This window comes from Lithobates pipiens, unplaced genomic scaffold, assembly GCF_037356315.1.
Source record: "Lithobates pipiens isolate NorthernLeopardFrog02 unplaced genomic scaffold, aLitPip1_a1.2 Scaffold_18, whole genome shotgun sequence".
Classification (NCBI taxonomy): Eukaryota; Metazoa; Chordata; class Amphibia; order Anura; family Ranidae; genus Lithobates; species Lithobates pipiens.
In genome coordinates this window covers 432,702,901-432,728,758 of record NW_027507758.1, presented here as the reverse complement: position 1 = coordinate 432,728,758, position 25,858 = coordinate 432,702,901, and the positions used below count along the sequence as shown (strand labels likewise).

At 40.0% G+C, this 25,858-nt stretch overlaps 1 protein-coding gene across 8 annotated transcripts in view; it reads right to left on the bottom strand.

The window, feature by feature from the left end:
- VEPH1 (ventricular zone expressed PH domain containing 1) overlaps positions 1 to 25,858 on the bottom strand; it is a 554,211-nt gene that overhangs the window by 446,653 nt on the left and 81,700 nt on the right. The window contains exons 5-9 of one of the 8 annotated variants that reach the window (XR_013276867.1): positions 13,314 to 13,432; positions 12,823 to 12,864; positions 11,998 to 12,176; positions 10,759 to 10,851; positions 10,109 to 10,686 (exon numbers count right to left, since the gene is read on the bottom strand). The exons of 6 other annotated variants lie outside the window; for them this stretch is intronic. The gene's annotated coding sequence lies outside the window, so the exon portion shown is untranslated. Of the gene's footprint in view, positions 1 to 10,108; positions 10,687 to 10,758; positions 10,852 to 11,997; positions 12,177 to 12,822; positions 12,865 to 13,313; positions 13,433 to 25,858 lie in introns of those variants that run through there. One more of the 8 variants, XR_013276866.1, reaches the window with a different exon arrangement.

Sequence of the window (25,858 nt, the reverse complement as noted above, 5' to 3'; positions counted from 1 at the left end):
GCTGAAACCGTGCGCGATGACGTGAACGGCACGTACGACGGGACTAGAAAACGACGTCCTATACACTGCAATGCAACCTTCGGCGTGTAAATTCTTTCTGAGCATGCGCGAGACTTAGTTTGACGAACAAGCCTACACACGGGCGGACTGTCCGCTCAAACCAAGTTTCAGCGGACAGTTTTTCTGAATTTCTGAAAAACTTTGTTCGTCAGACTGTCCGCTGAAAGCCCACACACGAGCGGACTGTCCGCCGAAACACTGTTCAGCGGACAAAGTTGAGCGAACAGTCCCCGCGTGTGTACGCGGCCTTAGGCCGCGTACACACGCGCGGACTGTTCACCCAACCTTGTTCGGCAAACAGTTTCGGCAAACAGTCCGCTCAAAATTTGCATGAGCGGACTTGCCCACACACGAGCGGACTGTTTCAGCGAACTGTTTGCCAAACAGTTGGCTCAACTTTTGAAATGAACGGACTCGCCCACGTAAGGAGGAGGCAAATCCGCCCATTTCGAGCGCGTGTACAGGTAGGCGGGGCCCGCGAAGGAGACGTCGCGGGCTCCGCCGCCTGGAATGGGCTTAAAGGGGAACCCCAACGCCGAAAAAAATCGGCGTGGGGGTTCCCCCAAAGTCCACACCAGACCCTTGTCCGAGCACGCTACCCGGCCGGCCAGGAAAGGGGGGCGAGCGAGCGCGCCCCCCCTCCTGAGCCGTACCAGGCCGCGTGCCCTCAACATGGGGGGGTGCCTTGGGGAAGGGGGGGCCTTACTGTGAAGAAACCTTTCCATGTTGAAGATTAAGTGAGAAGTGCCCCCTTGTCCTCTTTGATGATGTTAAAGTGAATAACTCAACACTAATGATTTGTACAGGGGCAAAATTATCTCTCTCTCTCTCTGGAGTCCATACCTCTCTTAATACAAGAAAGAACTTTGCTTGCTTTGGAAATCACAGCTTGGCATTGCATGCTATTATTATTAGGCTTATGATCTACCAAAACTCCCAGATCCTTCTCCACTATGAATTCCCCCAGTTGTACTCCCCCTAGTTTGTATGATGCATGCATGTTCTAAGCCCCCAAGTGCATAACTTTACATTCATCAATATTAAACCTCATTTGCCACACAGTTGCCCCATTAAACAGTGTATTGAGGTCCGCGTGTAAGTTGGAGACATCATGTAAGGATATTTTTCCACTGCATAGCTTGGCGTCATCTACAAACACTAAAAGGGTACTTTTAATCCCAGACACTATATCATTTATAAAGATATTAAAAAGTAAGGGTCCAAACACTGAACCTTGAGGTACACCAATGATCAGCTTAGACCAAGCAGAGTAAGAATCATTAACCAATACTCTCTAAATTGTTTTTTTTTTGCCTGTTTTCTATCCATTTACAAAGTAATCTTTCCAAGCCTGTAGTCTTTACCTTACACATTAGCCGTGTGTGGGGAACTGTGTCAAAATGCAAGTATACCACGTCCACAGCCACCCCTCTGTCCAAGGTTTGTTTGACAACTTCTGTCTTTCATGAATCCATGCTGTCTGTTCCTTTAAATATTTTTTTTACAGCAAGAACTCAGTTACAGTGCCTTGCGAAAGTATTCGGCCCCCTTGAACTTTTCAAGTAAACAGGAAGACGTCCAGGGACGACCTCCCGGCAATTGGCGTCCGCTCTGCAGCCGTCTTTCGGCTATAGAGCGGACGCCTAGTAGTTAACTTCTATAGTTGAGAAGATACTTCTTTACTAAAAGACCACATACAGTGCCACATACCATATAGTGCCTTGCGAAAGTATTCGGCCCCCTTGAACTTTTCAACCTTTTGCCACATTTCAGGCTTCAAACATAAAGATATAAAATTTTAATTTTTTGTGAAGAATCACCAACAAGTGGGACACAATTGTGAAGGGGAACGAAATCTATTGGATATTTTAAACTTTTTTAGCAAATAAAAAACTGAAAAGTGGTGCGTGCAAAATTATTCGGCCCCTTTACTTTCAGTGCAGCAAACTCACTCCAGAAGTTCAGTGAGGATCTCTGAATGATCCAATGTTGTCCTAAATGACTGATGGTGATAAATAGAATCCACCTGTGTGTAATCAAGTCTCTGTATAAATGCACCTGCTCTTTGATAGTCTCAGGGTTCTGTTGAAAGCGCAGAGAGCATCATGAAGACCAAGGAACACACCAGGCAGGTCCGTAATACTGTTGTGGAGAAGTTTAAAGCCGGATTTGGATACAAAAAGATTTCCCAAGCTTTAAACATCCCAAGAAGCACTGTGCAAGCGATCATTTTGAAATGGAAGGAGTATCAGACCACTGCAAATCTACCAAGACCTGGCCGTGCCTCTAAACTTTCAGCTCAGACAAGGAGAAGACTGATCAGAGATGCAGCCAAGAGGCCCATGATCACTCTGGATGAACTGCAGAGAACTACAGCTGAGGTGGGAGAGTCTGTCCATAGGATAACAATCAGTCGTACACTGCACAAATCTGGCCTTTATGGAAGAGTGACAAGAAGAAAGCCATTTCTCAAAGATATCCATAAAAAGTCTCGTCTAAAGTTTGCCACAAGCCACCTGGGAGACACACCAAACATGTGGAAGAAGGTGCTCTGGTCAGATGAAACCAAAATCTAACTTTTTGCCCACAATGCAAAACGATATGTTTGGCGTAAAAGCAACACAGCTCATCACCCTCAACACACCATCCCCACTGTCAAACATGGTGGTGGCAGCATCATGGTTTGGGCCTGCTTTTCTTCAGCAGGGACAGGGAAGATGGTTAAAATTGAGGGGAAGGTGGATGCAGCTAAATACAGGACCATTCTGGATGAAAACCTGTTGGAGTCTGCAAAAGTCCTGTAACTGGGACGGAGATTTATCTTCCAACAAGACAATGATCCCAAACATACAGCAAAATCTACAAAGGAATGGTTCACAAATAAACGTATCCAGGTGTTAGAATGGCCAAGTCAAAGTCCAGACCTGAATCCAATCGAGAATCTGTGGAAAGAGCTGAAAACTGCTGTTCACAAACACTCTCCATCCAACCTCACTGAGCTCGAGCTGTTTTGCAAGGAAGAATGGGCAAGAATTTCAGTCTCTCAATGTGCAAAACTGATAGAGACATACCCCAAGCGACTTGCACCTGTAATCGCAGCAAAAGGTGGTTCTACAAAGTATTAACGCAAGGGGGCTGAATAATTTTGCACGCCCCACTTTTCATTTTTTTATTAGTTAAAAAAGTTTCAAAAATCCAATAGATTTTGTTCCACTTCACAATTGTGTCCCACTTGTTGGTGGTTCTTCACAAAAAATTAAAATTGTATATTTTTATGTTTGAAGCCTGAAATGTGGCAAAGGTTGAAAAGTTCAAGGGGGCCGAATACTTTCGCAAGGCACATGGTATGTGGCACTGTATGTGGTCTTTTAGTAAAGAAGTATCTTCTCAACTATAGAAGTTAACTACTAGGCGTCCGCTCTATAGCCGAAAGACGGCTGCAGAGCGGACGCCAATTGCCGGGAGGTCGTCCCTGGACGTCTTCCTGTTTACTTCCGCAATGCGCGCTCCGGCGAGCGTGCATCGGGGAAGTTCTGTGCTGGCCATGTCCTCTGGACACAGCCAGTCACAGATTGCTGTAAACGGCCAATCACAGCGGCTGTTTACAGCACGATCGGCGTGCCCAATGAGAGATGATCTCATATGTAAACATATGAGATCATCTCTCTTTGCTGGCTCTCCCTCCTCACACAGACAGCGTGTGAGGAGGGAGAGATTAGCGGCTGCAGCGGCCGTAAGTATTCTGTCCCCAGTGTGCAATCTGTCCCCAGTGTGCCTTCTGTCCCCAGTGTGCCACCTGTCAGTGCCATCTGTCCCCAGTGCCACCTGTCAGTGCCATCTGTCCCCAGTGCCACCTGTCAGTGCCATCTGTCCCCAGTTCCATTTTCCCCAGTGCCACCTGTCAGTGCCATTTGCCCCAATGCCACCTGTCAGTGCCATCTGTCCCCAGTGCCACGTATAAGTGCCATCTGTCATCAGTGCCATGTATACTGCCATCTGTGATCAGTGCCACATCAGTGCCACGTGTCATAAGTGCCACATAGTGACATCTGTCATCAGTGTCATATCACTGTCATGTGTCATCAGTGCCACATATTAGTGCCATCTGTCATCAGTGCCACGTATCAGTGCCATCTGTCATCAGTGGCACCTGTCAGTGCCACGTGCCATCTGTTATCAGTGTCACGTGTCATCAATGCCACGTATCAGTGCCATCTGTCATCAGTGTCACGTGTCAGTGCCACGTATTAGTGCCATCTGTCATCAGTGACACGTATTAGTGCCATCTGTCATCACTGCCACATGTTAGTGCCACCTCTCAGTGCCACGTATTAGTGCCACGTGTCATCAGTGCCACATATTAGTGCCATCTGTCATTAGTGTCATCAGTGCCACGTATTAGTGGCATCTGTCATCAGACCACATCAGTGTCACGTGTCATCAGTGCCACGTATCATTGCCATCTGTCATCAGTGCCACGTCATTGTCACTGTCCTGGCGCTCTAGGGCCTTCAAAAGGGTAATAGTTAGTCAACAAGTAAGATGTGTAATTTATGCTCCTAGAACACGTGACGGTGCTCCCTGCATGTTGGGCCTCTCTAAGTGGCCAGGCTGTGGAAAAGTCCCACACATGTGGTATCATAATACTCAGGAGGAGTACCAGAATTTATTTTGAGGTGTCATCTGTGGTATACACATGCCATGTGAGAGAAATTACCTATTACAATGACAATTTTGTGAAAAATAAAAAAAATAAAAAATAAATCTTCATTTTGCAAAGAATTGTGGGAAAAAAATGACAACACCAAAAAGCTCACCATGCCTCTTACTAAATACCTTGGAATGTCTACTTTCAAAAAAGGGGTCATTTGGGGGGTATTTGTACTTTCCTGGCTTGTTCGGGTCACAAGAAGCGAGATAGGCCACCAGTACATCAGATGTGATCAATTTTGTATGATTTGCACCACAGCTTCTAGACTCTCTAACTTTTACAAAGACCAAATAATATCCACTAATGTGGGTTATTTTTACCAAAGATATGTAGCAGTATAAATTGTGGCCAAAATTAATGAAAAAAAAAAATAATATGCAAAATTTTCTCAGAAACAAAGAAAAATACGTTTTTTTCAACATTTTCTGTATTTTTTCATTTATAGCGCAAAAAATAAAAAACCCAGAGGTGATCAAATACCACCAAAAGAAAGCTCTATTTGTGGGAAAAAAGGAAAAAAAAATTATTTGGGTACAGTGTTACATGACTGAGTAATTGTCATTCAAAGTGTGAGAGCACTGAAAGCTGAAAATTGGTCTGGTCACGAGGGGGGGTTTAAGTGCCCAGTTGTCAAGTGGTTAAACCAACAGGTCTATAGATACTTGGTAAAGACTTTGATCCCTTTTTAAATATGGGAATCACATTGGCCCTATGTCAATCCAGTGGTACCATTCCAGTCATTAACAAATCCCTAAAAATTAGAAACAATGGCTTTGAAATGACAGAGCTCAATTCTTTTAGGATCCGTGGGTGGATGCCATCTGGTCCAGGTGCTTTATCCACCTTTATCTGTCTAAATAATTCTGTACCATATCACTTTTGAGCATTGTGGATCATTTGGAGATGTGTCAATACCATCTCCATTATGGACATGAGCTGCCCCATTGTATACACAGAGCTGAAAAAAGTATTTAATACATTTGCCTTCTCTTTGTCCCCAGTTATGACTTTGGTCACCCCATCTCAATGGGCAGAACATGGACGTATTTAAAAAAGGGCACCAATTCGCAATCTAATGAGCATTTGGCTAGTCTACACTCACATTTGGCAGATGGACATAGCATTGCTCTCCCCTTTATCTCTAATGGAGCTTTTTTGAGGCTAATTTGTTGGAATTTCAGGCAAATTCTAAGGGGGCGAGGAGAAGAAGAGTGGTTGTAATGTGCCCACATTCATTTAAGCAGTGCATCTTGCTTGAGGATTTCACTGAAGCAGAAGCTCTCATTAAATTTCATCTGTCTAAAGAGCTGGATATGCTGCTGTTTTGGGGAATTGCGACCTTTTCTGGAGCCCACCACACAGCGCAGTCACGGCATTCCACCAATGATCAAGTTGTTGGCTGTCCTGAACTTTCTTGGCAAGGCTTCATATCAGATGGTAGCAGGAAAGGAAGTTGGAGTATCCCAGCCATCTTTTTCACGTCTACTTACTAACGGCTTGCAGGATTTTGGACAAATTGCACTTAAATACTGTATATATATATACATACCTACCACATGTCATGAGTGGGATCAAGTTAAGAATTATTTCTATGCGGTAGCTGGGATTCCCAATGTCTTGGGTGTAACAGACTACACTCATGCGCCTTTTTTGCCCCCTCTGATAATATATATATATAGCCAGGTTGTTTGTGATGCAAACGTGTTTATCAGAAATGTGGTCACTGGCTTCCCAGGATCTGTCCATGATGCACACATATTAAGACAGTCACATCTCTACCAGCATTTTGACAATTCCATACTAACTGGAGGCTGGCTTCCTGGTAAGATACTTTTTATTATAAATCAATGCATGCCACATACATGATATGTGGAAGTATATGTTCATATGTGACTCACCTCTGTTCACTCCTCACACCTCGCAGACAAAAATTACAAATCAGATGTTTGGCTTGGCTTGGCTTGTCTAAGAGCTAGTGATGGCTCATACACAACTAAACCAAAGGATTAAAAGCCTTGTTGTTTCTGGTTCATTACTTCACACAAGAGATTGAACCAATTTCATTTTGCATTATTCCCTTGCTCCCCATTGTAATGTCAGGGCCCAGGAAGGAAGCTGGGTGGTGTTTACAAGAGGGTGCCCCCTTCTGCCCCCTGTTCATTTATTGGCTAGCTGGAGAGGACAGTGCATGCTCCACAAACTAACGCCAGAATTACAGCTGCACCTGTAGCCATGATCCTGGTCTAACCATTTCCACCTAAGCGAGTTTACATATGGCCTAAGGTCGCCACATTACAATTCTGTCTAGCCATTAAATACAAAACCTGTGCTTTATGAATTGTGCCAACCCTCTCCCCTTTTATTGCTTCTTATGCCCTTTAATAAATATATGATAGCCCAGAAAAAGCTGGCAACATGTTTTTGGCCTGCTGTGTCCTTCATAACTTAGCCTATCATGCAGGATTTCTTCTTGATATTGAGGTTCAAGACACTATGAAACCAATGCCTGAATCCCATCATGATGAGTGTGGCCATGAAGTCTGACAGCACTTCATATAAAGCTATTTTTCAAGGTATGCGTCAACGCTTACTCTGGAAATCATACCAGGTTTTTTAATATGTTTTTGAAAAAAAGGCTGCAGTTGTTGCAAAGGAACACAGGAAGTGGCTCAATTTCATGCTGTCTGTAACCTTCTCACTTCAACACAAGCTTGTTTGAGCAGCTTCAGTTGAAACTCTGAGCCCTTGGATAAAATAATAAAAACAGTGTAGCGCTTCACTAATAGATGTGGTCAGCATAAATTATATAAATAAAGACAAAGATAATATGAATATGAATGCCTAAAGAAAAGTCCAACATTGGCCGCACATTCCACTATGTAGCAGGCCCGAGGGTGGCCGAACCGTCACAGAGGGGGGAAATTGGACTAGGCGGGTGTATTCATACGAGTCTGCTTGACTGTAACATCAGAGAGAAATGGATAAAGTACTTCTTACCGACTTAGTTGGACTCATACAGTCATATGACAGTTGAGTCTAGAAGGCTTTAGGTCACAGTTTGGGACCAAGGAGTACAAAGAGGAAGGTCTGTTGAGCTGATTGATGAGCTCCAAACGATTGTAGGCCCTGTGATGGATCCTTTCAAATGGAACGTCAAGGTTGTATGTAGTCCAGCTCAGACGTAGCCCGTTGTACTGATGCTCCAATCTCACCCAAATAGGGAGGGAGACGTTGTGGAGGTTTAAGCCAGAGAAACAGAAAAAAGGAAAAAAGAAAAAAGGCTCCACATGGTGCAGGTCAGGCGGTATAAAAAAGGTTGATTTATTGAAGTCAAAAAATAATTAATGACTTAGTGATCACATAGAAAGTCTAAAATAAAGATTAAAAGCAATGTAGGGTGCCAACAGCTCGCCCAACGCGTTTCGACATATGTGTCTTCTACAGGGGCTTGTTGGATAAAAATATGTCACATGTAGTGGCAATACATTAATTTTACACAAAGATCTTTGGAGGTATCTCTGGCGAAAATCTATGACACATAAAAGCATTTTTATATATTTGCTCACAAAAACTTTCATTAAAAGAAAGAAATAAAACATAAAACCAATATGTTCTCCAGCAATATTAATATTAGGCCAAACAACCATTGTTAGACCAGAACTGTGCAAATCCACTGTATTTACAAGTCTTGAGATATATGTCAAAAGGAACTTAGGAGTCCCATCCCACTCTGATACACACCCCTAAACATCTCATTACCTTAATGAGTAGATGTTTAAGATCAAAGAACTAGGCTCAACATGGTCTATAATGAAAATGGTGGGTATTTGCTAAAACTGGAGCACATACAATCTGGGCCCAACAATCAGCTACTAGGTGTTATTTTCCAAGCTTCATTATTCAGTATTAGTTTCATTATTATGAACAGCTGCACCATATTATCTAGACTCTAGATTTAGTAAATAGCAGCCAATACCTATTCTCCATCAAAAAAAAAGCACACATGTGCCAAGATATAGCAATGACTTTGTCATAAAGAACATCCAAAAGGACTTAAAAGTGTAACTAAGGGCACTCGTTATTTTCGTTTTGGAAACGGGCCCCCGTCAGTGTGTTTTACCCATCTATGTCCCATTGGTGAGATTCACCCTCTATTATTGGTTGGATGACATGACAAAATGTGGAATTTTCTAGTCCTTTAACTTTCACTGATAAGCAGAAACAGCAGAAATAGAGAGAGTGAATCTCCCTATTGGGTACAGAGAGCAAGAAAAACTGTCAGATGTTCTAACCCCTCTGCTGTATCCAAAAATAAAAAAATATCACCTTCAGTTACACTTTCTTGCAGTACAATACAAGCGTCACATAAAAAAATAGACATTAGACATAAATGTGGTGGCTATAGTTTAATGTAATGAAAAGGCAACAGCAGAATGAGGCAAAATTAGGTAGTGCATTAACACCAAGCACTGTTGTATTTGTAAAGAATTCCTGTGTACATGCCTTCGTGCCCTTCATTTCCACTTCAATGGCCTTTAAATGACCCTTTAACATTTCACAAAGTGCACTATGAGCTTACTGGAATTGGCAGAGTGGGAGACCCCAAACTAGTGTTACCATCTGCTGAACTTTGTGATAAATTAGAAACCATTGGTTTGGAACTTGAGTATCTGGCAGAAGGTTGACTACCTCAACAATGAGATCAGGTTGCTGTTCTTGAGACTGGCTGAAGTTGTCCTCATTCTTATCAGGTGGAGTGAAGGCTATATCAGGAACATCTGGTTCAGAATAGAGGAGCAGTGTTCTTTCATCTGTGAGGTCATCTGCAACAGAACAGATACTGATTAATTCAAAGTTGGCCCATTTACTCCTCTTCTTGAAAATGTACCCAAGTCTATAATAAATCCAGCGCTGTGCAAAGATGCTCCATGGTCACCTCTAGTAAAAGACTGCCAAACCAGCATTGTATTTTGAAGGAGGGGGGAGTTCCTCCGGCAAGCATACATTAGGGCTGCAAGGGAGAACCCAGCAACAACACTGAACATGAATAGTTAACATACTGAATATTCGATAACACAATTTATTTACCTTTCTTTTTTGAGTAAGGTATTGAAACCTTTGAGCAGTCCTGTTACAGTCTGTTCATGGATAAAGGGCATCAGCATTTGGTCATTGTCCAACATATGTACAGAAGTTCTTAAACTGACACCAGTTTTTTTTTCCTAGATGAAAGGAGATAAGAAAACAAGTAAAACATATAAGATGTACATTGGAAAAGATGAAGTGACATTTACTTGTCATGCTTTCTAATGTCAGTACGCATAATCAGACTAACCTTTTCTTTTCTGTCCAATGCCATTTTCTTCTTGATGTTGCCCTCGATGTCTTGGTACCTCTTTTTGAGATTTTTCTCACTACAGGGTGCTACTCACACTGAATTTTACAGCTCTTGTAATGTTTTTCCATTGTTTTCTTTTCCAAGCTTGATCGCTATTAAGCATGTGGGGGCCCTGCAACTTCTCGTACGCACGAGCCAGATTTTTTACTAAAGTCACATTTTCTGCATATGTGAACTTCATATTGCTTTATCGACCCTCTGATTGTTTCCTCTTCTTGTTAGATGTAGTGGAGATTTGCTTGACATTGCTGTCACTCAAACTTTCCTGGTGTGTGCTTTTCTGGGGTCTTGCTAGGGGTATTTTCATGCAACCAGCATCGCTGTCACTGGACTGTTTCTCACCACAGCGCAATTAAATTCAGTCTGCAGCCTCATCATCCACTTCTGAAGTGCTATCTATATAATTCACTTGATTAGGTGTTAAATGGTATTTTCTTCTCTCTTCAGTAGTTGTCCTTTGTGAATCTCCTTCCTTGTCACTCGCCAAGATGGTGGAAGCTTGTGAAAGACATATCTGCTGAGAGAATTACAGGACATCACTAACATGTTCACTTGTTTGGCTTTACCATTCTCAGTGGTTTAGGCTAACCTTGCTTTATTTTCTTCCAAATGAAGCTAACTTTGTTGACAACCTGATTATTTTTGGATTGGTTTCTTCTCTTACATTGCTGTGCTTGGGGCACTATGAAAAACACAAAGATAATTTTCAGTTGCTGAGGATTTCACTTTACATGTGAGATATAAAACTACCATCTATTGTTTACTCTAAACTTGGCTGGTTTTAACAATTCCATCCTCCCTGTGAGTTTTTTTTTTTTGTTGGTAATGAATGTTGCAACTACAATAAAATGCCAAAAGTGTGCACAGTTAGGGGGAGAAATTTGAGATATGTGTGTTTGGATAGGAATAGACATGTGCGGTTTTGTTTCTTTCTGAATTGAAATTCAGACACATTTCTTGTTACATTTCTTATAATTGAATATAATTCATTCAAAATTCTAATTGAATAGAATATAATTTAAAAAAACAATAGACTAGAATGCAAAGAATATAACCATTTCCCAAAATTTGAATAAAATAAATTTGAATAGAATAAAATAAAATAATAGAACAAACTAGAATAGAAAAAACAATAGAATAGAAAGAATATAACCATCTTCCAAAATTAAAATTTTAAATAGAAGAAATTTGAATTTGAATAAAATAGAAAAGAATAGAACAAACAACAGAAAGGAATAGAAAGAACATAATATAACTGTTTTCCAAAAGAATAGAATAGAACAGAAAATAAAAAGAATAGAATAGAAAAAACTATAGAATAGAATGGAATAAAAAGAATATAACCATCTTACAAAATTTAAATTTTCAATAAATAAATTTGATTTTGAATGGAATCCAATTTGAATGCAATTTTAATGGAATTTGAATCAATTCAAATTTTGATTTGGTCGAATCTAGTTAAATCCAAATCGATTTGAATAAACAAAGCAAATTTCGTAAATAAATTAAACGAATTGCACCAAATGAAGTTATGTAAATACCGAAACCTAATGGAATTTTTTCATTCTGCACATGTCATACCTTTACCATAATACAATAGGACACTTTTGAAATTTGCCATTCTGAGGTTTTTTTTTTTTTTCTATTCAGCTTTTCTGGCATGAATATTTGGGGTGCATACAAAAGAAAAAAGTAAACATGCTTATTTTAACATGAAATTCCTTCAAACAACACTAGACACATATTTTAAGCAGACTATTAACATTGTACATGTGAGAGCAGTTTAAGTCACATGGTGGAGGATTGGAAGGAAGCTATCGTGACTTACCTTTTCAACATTGTTTCTTTTTCCCCTCTCTTGCTTCTGGCTCAATTCGGGATTGTAACAAAATGTCCCACACTCCTTTTGAGTGCTTTCGTCATACACCACTTCCTTCAGTCTGGACCTTATCAGATATTACAGCCCATATATTGTAAGAACCAGACGAGACTAGCTCAGTTGCACAGCTTGAACATAGAATCTTTATTAGAACAAGAATACAATCTTATATAAACAATTCAGAAGGAGGTTGCCCCCTCCTGATCACATTACTCTAACAATACAGTTGTAACCAGAAACATAATTATAAATGCTTAGCACTTTGGTACAGAACACCGGAAAAAGCAAATAAATATCACAAGGAACTCTCACGATTACACTGGCAGTGACAGGAGAAAGAAAGCCCTAGGATGGGAAGCTGGTGTAGAAAAGTAGATGCAATTTATAATATGGAATATCTCAGGCTCTGTGGATAGGAGGGAATAGAATGATTTGAAAGTAAATGGAAGATCTGGAGAGAGTTTAAGCAATCAGAGAGATATATATAATTAAAGAGAGTAGAGGAAGGGATGGGGTAGGGAGCCACGCCAGAGTTTTAGCAATAGAAAAAAAAAGGGGGTGGGGCGAATTAATAAACTTAATTAGTATTTAGTGGATGTAAATGATGTATTTTTATATTTGGATATTTATTTGTCATGAAAAAAACAATTAAGATATTGAAAAAAATAAGAAAAAAGAACAATATATATTTTTTTCCAACTGTTGAATTGAAATGCTGACAGTAAAGAGAACAAAAAACAAATGGGATATATAAGCACATATAGGTATATCTACCTCTGCTGATGCAAGCTCTGCCTCAAAGTTGGATGTTTTCAGCTGAAAAAAAAACCAAATCGTGTTAAGATTAAAATGTAAATATTGTTTCTGCTTATCTAGTTTTCCTATTCTAGACCATATAAAACAACTGCATAGCAAACATGTTGGAGCATGTTTCACAATTCCAAACAAATGGGGAAGAAAGTCCAAACATTTGCAATGGGCATTTTTGGGCAAATAAGCATGAGCCATGTGTTTTACAAGCATAGAAGAACACTTCAGAAGTGTAAAGCTAAAAACGGGTATGAACATGCAGAAATGAGGCATAAATGTGTTCCACAAGCAACAAGCCAGGCGAGCAGCAAGCATAGAAAGGCACACAGAACTGGCAGGCCACAAATGTAGGACTATGCAGAAATGAGCCAGGAATGTTCCACAATTCAGCAACGCATGAAACTGCATAACTGCTAAGACAGATGAGGCTATTCAAGGGATAAAAGGTGCTTTACCATGTGCTCCACCAGATCCAAGATGCTTGGCTTCTCTTCCACTGAGCTCTCCTCCACCATCGCTCCCTTCTGCCAAGTCCCTGAGAAGTGTGAACCGGAAAAGACTTGCCGTCTGCTGGCTATGACGACATTCGGTAAAATACAATACGGCTTCATGAGTTAAATACCGCAAATCCTGAAAAAGTACTGTATGAAAGACGCTAAGTGGTATTTTACTGTATTTATTAAAGTGATAGATATCCCTTTGTGAATGGAGCTCAATGTGCTATAACTAGAACACATAACAGAAATATATTACTTTTTATAGGGTGCATAAAACTATGGGGGGGGGGGGTGATTTACTAACACTCGTGTACATAAAATCTGGTGCAGCTCTGCATAGTCACCAATCAGCTTCTAACTTCAGCTTGTTCAATTAAGCTTAAGGATCACACCTGAGCGATCTGAAATCAAAATTCAAAATCGCAGCAAATCGTAGGACACTTGTGCAATGCCATTACTTCTTAATGACAACTCAATCACAGCGTGATTTTGCAATCGCTGAAAATTGCAACAAGCAATACTATCACTGAAAAGAAGTTCCTGCTCCTTTTTGAATGACAAGCGTTGCATTTTGCCGCAAATTTATTGCGTGACAATTGTAGCAAAATCACGCCGCAATTGAGATGCCTTTAAGAAGTAATGAAATCACACAAGCCTCCCCCAATTTGCCATGATTTCGAATTGCTGGCAGAATTGTACGATTGGGATCGCTCAGGTGTGAACGGAGCCTTAACAATACAACCTAGAAGCTGATTGGTTACTGTGCACAGCGGTGTGCATCAGTTTTAGTAAACCCCCCCACTTTCTTTCTGACAATGGCCACCAGGACACATAGAGGGGTAAATCTATTTTTTTTTATGTTTTAGCTATACATACACTTGGAGGATTGTGGCATTTTATTTAACTTTGTCCCTTTAAAACCCCTCCCACTGCCAGTGCAACATGGCCACACCACTCACTATTCACCATGGTACGCCGCATCATTTTTCTTCAGAAAATTAAACAGAGGGTGCCCCAGATCTTTCACAATCCTAGAGATGCCTTTGGGTTGAAGACATGTTATTGCAGAAAGATATACAGAGTCTCTTTAGCAATAAAAGCCTCCCAGCCAACAACTTTTTATAACATTATGGCATTAGTGCCACTTTAACTCTTCTCCTTTGCAGCAAGATGTCTACAACAAACAAAACTGGTATGATTTAACAAAGAATGTACAGATAGCAGTGCACAAAGTTCAACATAAAACACATTATTGGGCAGTACAAATGTTTTTTACTTGATATGTCTAGAATTATTGCTTGAGGTACATGTGGTGTTAAAGTAGAATCAAAAGCAAAATTGTATTTTTTATTTTGGATAGAGAAGGGGAGGGTTATGGTATACAGGACTAATAGAGAGGGTGACTCTCCTTAATGGGAGCATACACAACAATTAGAACCTACCAGGTGTTTCCTCTCTAGTCTGTTCAAAACTAAAAAAAAAAAACTTCCCTTGGTTATACTTTAAACATCCTCTAGGTTGGTGGCTTGGAGTGATGACTATGCATCAGATAATTAGTTAGTTTTCAGGTAATTGGTATAAATGAGTGTTTAATTGTGTGCATGCTTGCCGGCATTTTAACAGAATTTGGCACATCATTTTCAAATTAAAGCTCAAATATTTTGGCTATATGATGAGAAGTTGTTACTTACAGGAGAAACCTTTAAAAAATAGTTGTAATCCCTCACATATACTCAATGAAGTGACTAACCTCAGGTAATACACAGAGATTCAGGCTAGTACACACTATAGAGGAATATACTTTGTTCACATTTCATGTCTAAGGTTTACAACTACTTTGAAGGCATAGTCCACCTGATCAGTAATATGGCCCATGCTTGTGTTCAGCATCATTTTTTCGGAAGCATAGCCCACACAGTGTGTGCTCTGTTTCCTGGTAGATGCACCTTTTTTGTAAAAGAATTGTGCTGGGGTGACGCCAAGAACTAGCGCTTAAGCTTTGCTGTGTCCCAGAAGCTATAAGGACAAGTAAAAGTAAACAATATGTAAGTATATTAGACAGGGGGTACCATCAGAGGTTTACAGGTGTGCCAAACACATTTAGAAAAAATGCACAGTGCAATGTAAATAATTGGGGGCCCCTGTGTGCATGGGACATTTTACTCATAATGTCAACTTAGCCTTTAATTCTGTGAAAAACTGGAGGCAAAGGGGGAAAGAGGAATGTCAGACTTTTTTTTTCTAAGTCGGCAGCTAAAAATTCTATAGCTGCTGACTCTTAAACATCAGGTAATTACCAGTAACTGGGGTCTGGTGCTATCTTTCCACAGCCAAGTCTTCTTACCGTTGTGGGTTTCCAGCATTGCTATCTTGAATAGGGGTGCTGACTGTGACTTCCTGAGGAACCACAGCTCTCCATGGCGCATGTATGAACTCCCACAACATTTGTGAACTGTTCTGCAGCCTCTGGGGGGTGGAACAAGGAGGCTTCAGGAGGGAAGGGGGCATGGCAATAAACATGATACTCATCTAGGAGAGGTATTTGCTGCCCCCAAACAAACCTGAAACTAAATTACAGACTGGGGGAGGAAGTGGACTAGTGGGACTTCACTTTCTGAGTGAAGTTCCACTTTAATCAGATAAGGGGGTCAGACAAAATAACAAAGAGCAGTAAATTTTAACCTGCAAGACTTCAGAGAAGAAATCGATGGCAGAAAAATCTTGGGTGCCAGTATCTATCGAACCCACTAAAAAGCTAAACAAATTTTGGTGGGTAGAAAATATTTTATGTTAGGCTGACCAGACATACCCAACTTGCAGAAACAGTCCCCAATTTCAGGGGTTGTGCTCAGATAAATGGAGTCCCAAACCTGGCTGTAACTCCTGCAGCCATAGCTGGATCTGTCAGCCCTGAAAGCACAGCACTACAGCAGTCAGAGAAATCACACAGAGCATGCAGAATGTGCAGATGCAGAGAGAGCCCACATATTAGTCTGAAATGCACGGACAAAGCAGCACACTCAATCCCAACGCACAGTCACAATACACAGATAGAGTGCAGCCAGGCACAGCAACAATGTCAGAGAAAGGGAGTGCACTCAATCACAGCACAGGCAACACAATCAGAGAACACAAATACTTTACAATGCCACATACTAATGCTGTGGTAAGCATTGTTAGAAAAACTTAGTTGGGGCATGGTGGAATTCACATAGCACTGATTTTCTTCTTGCATGTAACACATTCATATGTGCATGCAGGAGAGTTTCCTGCCGTGTATAGGTGATAATTCGGATTTAACAAATGGCTTGGTTGGTGCATAAGCTCAAGTTCGTGTAAATACTGTTTGCCCAGATTACACAATACATTATCAACATACAGAGGGCTACATGAAGATGGTGTTATGTCATCCACAGGAATGTAGGCTCATGCATGTGCAGCTGCTTAAAGCAGTTCTTCACCCTAGGAGCATACAGTTTAAAAAGTTAGCAGCTACAAATACTGTAGCTGCTGACTTTTAATAAAATTACACTTACCTGTCCAGGGATCCAGCGCCATCCCCAACCGAGATGATTCTTCCCTAGTCTTCGGGTCTGCAGTGCCTGCATATTAACTGTGGGCAGCCAGGTGTGACTCCTTGCAGCTTCACAGCCAGCTGCCCACTGCTCGTGCGTGAGCCCTCTGTGCTTTGTGAATGGTCCCGCAGCCTTCTGGGACCTGTGATGTGTCCCAGAAGGTTGTGGGCCGGGAGGAGAACTTTTGATGGATCCGCCGTGGCCTTCCGACTGGAAGTGGGTGTGGGTACATGTCAAAATCAGGTAACCCCTCCCCCTGAGACCGAAAAGTGGAAACTTCCCCTTTTGGTTGAAGTTCCACTTTAAATATTAGCAGTGATAATGCAACCTTAAAGCTGAGCTCCAGGTATGATTTTCATTGTATGCTTACATTCATCTAGCTTGACATAAGTATGCATATTTCACACCTGATGGACCACTGGGGAAGCTGGAAACCATTGTAATAGTCAGCATGGCTCCAGTGATAGCCACAATCTACTGGGTCCTGCTCAGGATCACAATCTCTATCTCATCTAATCAGAGAGTGCCTTGTATTCATTGAAAAAAAATTTGAATGAATGAATGAATAATTTGTATAGCGCTACAATGCGAACTGAATCGCCTCAAGAGGTGTTCTATAAATGGTGGTGGTGCCAAACAAGTGACCCTGAAACCGAGCTGCAGCACTGTAGCGAAGACAGGACAGGTTGCCCTCAGAACAGGTCTCACCATGGTCAACCAAAGAAGTTGAGTGCAAGTGCTCAGTGTCATGTCCAGAGGGTTTCTTTGAGAAATAGACGTATGAGTGCTGCCAGCATTGCTGCAGAGGTTGAAGGGGCGGGGGGGGGGGGGGGGTAGCCTGTCAGTTGTCAGACTATATGCCGCACACTGCATCAAATTGGTCTGCATGGCTTTCGTCCCAGAAGGAAGCCTCTTCTAAAGATGATGCACAAGAAAGCCCGCAAACAGTTTGCTGAAGACAAGCAGACTAAGGACATGGATTGCTGGAACCATGTCCTGCGGTCTAATGAGACCAAGATAAACATATTTGGTTCAGATGGTGTCAAGCATGTGTGGCAGCAATCAGATGAGGAGTACAAAGACAAGTGTGTCTTGCCTACAGTCAAGCATGGTAGTGGGAATGTCATGGTCTCGGGCTGCATGAGTGCTGTCAGCACAAGGGAGCTACAGTTCATTGAGGTAACCATGAATTCCAACATGTACTGTGACATATGGAAGCAGATCCCCTGTATTCGGAGACCTCCAAGACGACCACTGCCTTGCTAAAGAAGCTGAGGGTAAAGGTGATGGACTGGCCAAGCATGTCTTAAGACCTAAACCCTATTGAGCATCTGTGGGGCATCCTCAAACGGAAGGTGAAGAAGCACAAGGGTTCTAACATCCACCAGTTGTGTGATGTCGTCATGGAAGAGTCGAAGAGGACTCCAGTGGCAACCTGTGAAGCTCTGGTGAACTCCATGCTCAAGAGGGTTAAAAGGTAATGCTGGGAAATAATGGTGGCCACACAAAATATTGACACTTTGGGCTCAATTTGGAAATTTTCACTTAGGAATGTACTCACTTTTGTTACCAGCGGTTTAGACATTAATGGCTGTGTGTTGAATTATTTTGAAGTGACAGCAAATTTACACTGTTATACAAGCTGTACGCTCACTAAATTTACATTGTAAAAAAGTGTAATTTCGTCAATGTTGTCACATGAAAATATAGAATAAAATATGTACAACAATGTTAGGGTTGTACTTTTGTGAGATACTGTACTTCTTAACATTTATGCAAGCATTATTTTAGGAGATTTTACAGTTCCTTTAGCAACTAATAAAAAAAAAACTTGCATCGAGCAGAAGCAATAGAGGAAATCATAAACCACATATGGAGTGGAGAAAGATCCCTGATGTTTTTTATTTGATAATCCCCAAAGATTTATGTTACCCCCATGTAAGTTTGACCTTATGGCTGAATCCACCCACCACATGAGCCATTAAGGAACTTGTTTAACTGCCATAACTCCAGGGCTTCCACCCTTTTAAAATGACTGCTATTACGTAACATCATATTCTACAGAATACTGCCACTGAACAATACTGCAGCCCTTCAGTATTCACCTGGTTCTCCCAAAGCATTTATTAGGGGGCTTCCTCCTCACTCTCCACAGAGCCACACTCTGCTTTGCTGTAGAGAACATCACTAGCACAAAAGGCAGCAACTGCAATAGTCCACCGTTCTTCACTGTTAACTTCAGCAAGATCATGATGGCACTACAGATATTCTTTTGTGCAATTTTATGTCTGTCTTCTGCTCTGACTATTGCTGTCGATGTTCAAGAGCTGGATAATCAGATACTAGTGACCGAAAAAGGCAAGTACTAAAAAATGTTTTTTAATTATGTTTTTAGTTATTGTTCTCCAAATTATTTTACATGTGTATAATATTTTTTTTTCTTTAAACTGGTTTGCATCATGATACTGTTACATGCTACTCTTTTTGCATTTTATATATATTTCTTTATTCTTCAAATTGTGTTACATGAACCCTTCCATTGTATATGTATATACAGTATAAATTATTTTATTTTTTCGTTGATAGGAAATTTGTTAAGTTTACGGTTTCTGTTGAAAGATGTAAGACTTGCCAGCTGTCTTTAAAATGTTTAGCTAAGCAATATAACTAGAGACAATGACAACTTGTATCTTTTATACTGTAGTGACTTTACCAGATTGCAAACTAAAAGAGCACACAAAATGGGATAAGCTGATGACGGTGCTGGAGAACACTCACATGAGACAGAATATGCTGCTTCAGTATTTTGAAGAATTTAAGGTGGAACTACAGATTGTGAAAAAAGAGCTTTGGCACCTACGAGTAAACACATCGGGATCGTGTAGCGACTGCCTCAATAGCATTACAAAAGATTTTTCAAGCTTGCTGGATTCGAAGTGTCAGCCAAAAAACACATTGAATAAAAATGTGGAACAATCAATTGCTGTAAATCAGGACATAGCAGACAGACTTCAACGCATTGAAAATCTCTTGAAGGAATGAGAAGACGCAGATCAGAATAAAGTAGAACCTGCAGATGAAGCAGAAAGTGATTCTGTTTCGGCATGATTACCTGCAGGTAAAGAAACTGTACTAGGTAGTAGTCATTGTTTGAAACAACAATAACTTTATTTCTTACCAGAATAAAGTAGAACCTGCAGATGAAGCAGAAAGTGATTCTGTTTCGGCATGATTACCTGCAGGTAAAGAAACTGTACTAGGTAGTAGTCATTGTTTGAAACAACAATAACTTTATTTCTTACATGTACATACAGATTTTTTTTCTCTGCACAGACTATTGATCCTTATTTAGGCCGGCATGTAAGATGCTGTAAATTTCTTCAGATAGCTTTTACAGGATATACTGTAACAAGGAGGAATTCCAGGTACAGTGTTTGTCATGCACTGTCTCAGTTCCAAAGACAATGCTGACAAATCGTAAATTATATATAATCACCCCCAGATGTGCTGAATGTCTTATACTGTGAGCTATTGTAACCCTTGTGTCTTTTGATTATAAGTCAGACAGTTAGAATTAGATTGTGTACAGTGTGGTATCGGATATAACTTCATAACAAAAATGTACACCAAAGAAAGGGGAGGGGCTCAGCTCCGAGAATTGAGCCAGCAGCGTTACGTCCAAAGGCAGTTTAAAAGTGCTGAGTAATCCTTCTTCAAGATTAGTTCACTGTCGTCCAAATACTATTACTGTAAATTTGAACTGTAATAGAAAACTTCTGCTAGGAGTTGGAGTTTCCACTTACCGAAAATATGAAATGGCTGTGCAAAATATCAGCATTTAGAAAGAATGTGTGGGTATGAAATCTGGCCGCTCTGGCGCTGGAAAGCCAACAAATGGTAAATAAGCAGGGTTAGAGGACTATATAATATGCATACAGTAGTCTGCTATGTAGCTCAAAGAACAACTATAAAATGCACAACAATAAACAGTGAATAATGTTGAATTTGCATATGGAAAACGATTCATTCTAAAAAAATCTATTTAAATCCTGCCTTACATTCTGTAACTCTACACTCAAGAGCAGACCTTGCTTAGCTTTGCACATAAGGAGCACTAGTGTTTCATTAGGAAAGGCAAACATGTCTCTATAAAAAGGATGATCAAAGTCAACATAAGACTAGCTATGTACTTTTAGAAATCACTGAATCATTGAATGCGAGAAATCACTTGATCCCCCCCCCCACACTAAAGAGCATGGATTGAGGAATCTACCCTGCTGGCTGTTGTATTCAAACACAGTACCTGTGGCTGTCTGTAGACAAGAAACAGTGACTGCATCTGATTGGATACATTCGAGAATTTTCAACCCAACTCTTTGGATTTTTTTGTCAAAATTAGTCAAGCTAGGGGGTGTGTTACAATTAAGCAGGAATCAGTTGAAAATAAAGTAATGCACGATCAGCATAAATGTTATTGATGTATGGTACACATCGTAAACTGGCTTAATGCTAGAGTACATTAAGTTTTTTTTCTATGACATGAAATAGTAGTATAACCAGTAAACAGATGATAACTGTGTATTCAGTAAGGACTGCCAGAATGTGTAGTTCCCTTGTTAATGTGTTCCGTGCCTCTGCTGCTGGAAGAGCACTGTATCCTCAGTGACATCACCTAATCATCAGCTTTGTGAATTAGAGCTGAGGTCCATCTGGAGACAAATCAATCCCTCAGTACAGCTGGCCTCAATCATTGCCTTCTGACCAAGAAAGTATATGTCATTCCATAAAGAAATGCTATACAACACTGGAATTACGAGGGCTGGTTTGATTGGAAACTGAATGGCCAAGCTAGGAGTAGCAATATGGAAGTTCTGGCATTTGCCAGTTGGTCTGCTGTAGCCAAGACATCCTATGGCTACGAATTTTTGTATACTGTACAAGATTGTTTAACGCTATGCTCCAGTCAGACATCTACATATACAGGTGAAACACACATATTTGAAATGTTTATTCTTCTGGAATATTTTAAAAGTGTTCAATTACACTTGTGATTCTTAAGCTCCTGCAACCCTACATAGCCTGGAGGATGAGACCCTCAAGTCTTCTGCTCTGTGGTTTTGTGATGTTTTAAACAGCTTATATTGCCTGAAACATGTTAGGATGACAACATAGTGCACATATATATATATATATATATATATAGATAGATATCTCTCTCTCTCATATATATATATATATATATATATATATATATAATTTTTTTTTTTTTTTTATTAGTTCATGACTGGCTCATTGTGCTGTTTGCTGATTTATTATATACAGGGGGCTAAGGGAAGTATAATAGGAGATTTATTTAAAGTAATTATACTTAAGCATAAAAAAAAAACATATGGTTTTCAAAGTAACACTGGACTAAAAATGTGTTATATTCAAGTTCTGTTTTGAGTAATATAGCCACTGGTCTTAATGCACATATAACCTTTATTATTCGGGTTCAACTGTGATGCCAATAGAAACATTTTAAAGATAACGAAAGGAAGATGTGAGGATGGAAGTTACATGCAAGGCTCTATCAAATGCTGTAGGCTGTCACTGACTACCGAAAGTAATGCTAGTTCCGAACAGAGCAAGCCTAAGCGGCATTACATATGGTTAGGTGTCTGTCTGTGCCAGTGGTGCATTTGACAGTTAGCCAATGGTAGCCTTCAGCATCAGATGGGAAAGGTAGCAGCTTTCCTGACAGGTTCTCTCCTGACAGGCTTGGCAGAGATAATGACAATAATGTCGGAATCCACCCAGATGCATTACCGGCAGATGGCTCACTCTCTCGGTGTACCGCTGAGAGCCTGAGATAACCACTCAGCCACAGGGGTAGATGCGGATGTTGGATGATGCCTTAACAAAGCCTTCAACAGAGAAAGAGGATAAAGGAATTGTTGGGAATAGTAATATTTTATTCTTGTGAAAAGTAATAAATACTTGTGTTAAATTATATGCAAAGACATTTATTCCTCACCTTGAAAAAGGTGTAGAGCCAAGCAAATCAATCCTGTGCGCCGCAGTAGACAACTGCATCCTTTAATGCTGTTAAATCACATAAATGCAGATAACAATCTTCATGATCTAAACCACATAAGCACACATTTAGGACTCATGCACACTGCATCTTAAAGAGGCTCAAAGAAGGCTTTTGAGCTGTTTTGAGCTCTTATTTTTTTCTACCTGGAAACTCCCATCCATGTCAGCCAATGTGTCCATGTACACTAGGGCTCTTACAGAAGTTTACAGGCATATGCTCTTACACGCAGAAAAAACCCCCACCAAACTCGTGTTTCTTTGAGGAGCTTTAGTCTTTAAAGGCTGGAGCAGAATTTCACTTTTCATAATAGAAGCTTCTTCAAATGCCCTTTTAGCCCCAACCATCTCAATGTTCTTATCTCCCACTTATCTTATCCACGGAAGCTTCGAAATTTCACGTTTCTTTTTGATCATGTAGATCATCTCCCATCATGCACTGCTTGCTGCATCACAGAATAGACGTGTTTTATCAGTCTGGACCACACCTCCCTCATTACTATACAAATTCTTGTTTTATATAGGAGGGAGTGGACAGAGACACTCAGCTGTCAAATTTCCCCATAACAAGAGCTACCATTCCTGCACACAGGGTTTTTCATTGGGGGGAGTGTTTTGGAGCATTTCTGCTCATCAAGCATAGAGCAGCCCATTCAGTTGAACGGCTGCCCTATGCATGACAAATGCCCCATAGAATCTCCAGAACTTTTGTTTAGAGCAGAGTGTGGCACATTTTTTTCTGCACTTTTTGGTGCGCGTTTGTTGCACAGTAGACACGAACCTGCTACCCGCGCTCTGAGTGCCATTAACATTTAATTGCATTGCAAGTGTGATGTGCGTTTGCAGCGCAATTCCCCAAAAATTTGAAAAGTGCGTGTTTTCTGTGCATTTTGTCGTGCATTCAGGAACGCCCAAATGTAAAAGGAGCCTTATTGTTCTTTTGTAGAAACACCAATTTTACTTTCAGGCCCCATTCACACCTAGCATAGCGGGAGCACAATTTTTGCCAAATTTTTCCCACAATGGACATAGGGCAACCCACTGATTTCAATGGGCTGCCTTACAACTGGGGAAAGTAGTTCATGGGAAATTTTGGTGTGTTGCAGTTTGCTGCGTTTTTCACTTGTTTTTTCATATGGTAAAATGTGTGTTTTTTTGCTTCTGTTTTAGGGTACCATTAACAATTAAGAGCACTGAAAGGGCAACTAGTTAATTTTAGGTGTATAAAAGGTGGCCATACACTATACAATCTGATTGTAGAATCTCTGTACGATCTCCTTTAGATTTACCAAAACTTTATATTAAGAGGACACGCTTATCTATCCAATCGCCCTGTATAGAATCAGGCAGGCTCTTGCACTACATAGTTGATGCTAGATCTAGAAGAGATTGTACAGATTGTATAGTTCATGATGAGCTTTACAAAATCCAGGGGCACACTTCTGCTATTTTTAACACTACAGCTCTGCTCCACATTGCTCTTTTCTGCAAAGGAGGAACATTAATGGTATACTGTATTGGAATTTAGAAGAAAAAAAAAAAATGAACTTAGCCTTTAAAGTGGTTGTAAATTATCACCTTGTAAAACAACCCATTCAGTTAAAAATTTAAATGAAAGGCAACACATTTGTGTATAGATAGATAAAAAAAAAAAAAAAAAAAAAACATTATAAATACCTTTTTTCCCTTTCTTATAATTGGTTACATTCCCTCTGTTCTCAGCTGCTGGGGGAGGAGAAGCAACAGCACGCTGAGCTTCCCAGAGTATAGCTGTGTAGCAGGGATGTGTCAGGACAAATCTGATCATTGGTGGAGAGTACACTGAGATCCCAGCATAGCTAGATAACTGACCATGCTTTGCTCTCTTACTCAGTGTGGTCAGTTTTTAATAGGAAGGCAAGGGAACTGGCAGGAACACCAGGGGTTTCACACAAAGGAAGCGATACAAAGAGAACTGGATACTTTCTCATGCAAGTACCGTACATGGTATATCAGGCACATATCAGGAATATGAAGTGTTGGGGTAACAAACACTTTAAGTATGTTTACATCTGTATGAGATATGATGGCTATCTAATTTATTTAAAATCTTCAGCAAATCACTGTAGACAGCATCTCCTCCCTTTTCTCTATTGTACCCATACAACAATAATCAGTCCTGGGGCAGCAGCAAGCAAAGTATTCTCTCTGATCAGATTTGCCAAGAATGCTTTCATTAAATGTGAATTGAAAATATGCAACAATGACTCCAATAGACTTTATTAAACTAACTATAACCACTTGTTTTAACATCATTATATATGTAATTATTTCAAGCTGTACTATATTGTAAATTGAACTTGTAAGAACGCCATGAAATAAATTCTACTGTATTTTTGTAAAATTGTACCATAGAAAGCTAAAGTTTGTTCACACTGTCACAATTCTGAATTCTGTGGGATAAAAAAAAATTAAAAACAACTGTCACAGTTCAGGTTACATTTTTTTATGCAACAAAAATACATATATTTTGCAACTATAAGGATTTTTGAATACAAAGTATCATATTAACAAAACATTATTGGAATATTCTTACTGTGGGATATTAAACATTGTATTTCGCAAATAATTATATTTTAAGACACAAAATGTTAACTAGTTTTATTGTTTTCACTTTGTAACAGCATCTTTTGATTTCTTGATAATGTTGTATTCTGTTTAATTATTATAATCATATTGTTATTTCAAAGCTTTTTCTATAAAAAATAAATTAAAATGATGTTCTTTGGCTGTATGTCAATTAGTATAGTACTCAATATATCTTTGACCTATCTCTGATTCATTTTTAAAAAAAAATGGTATTGCTATGACAAT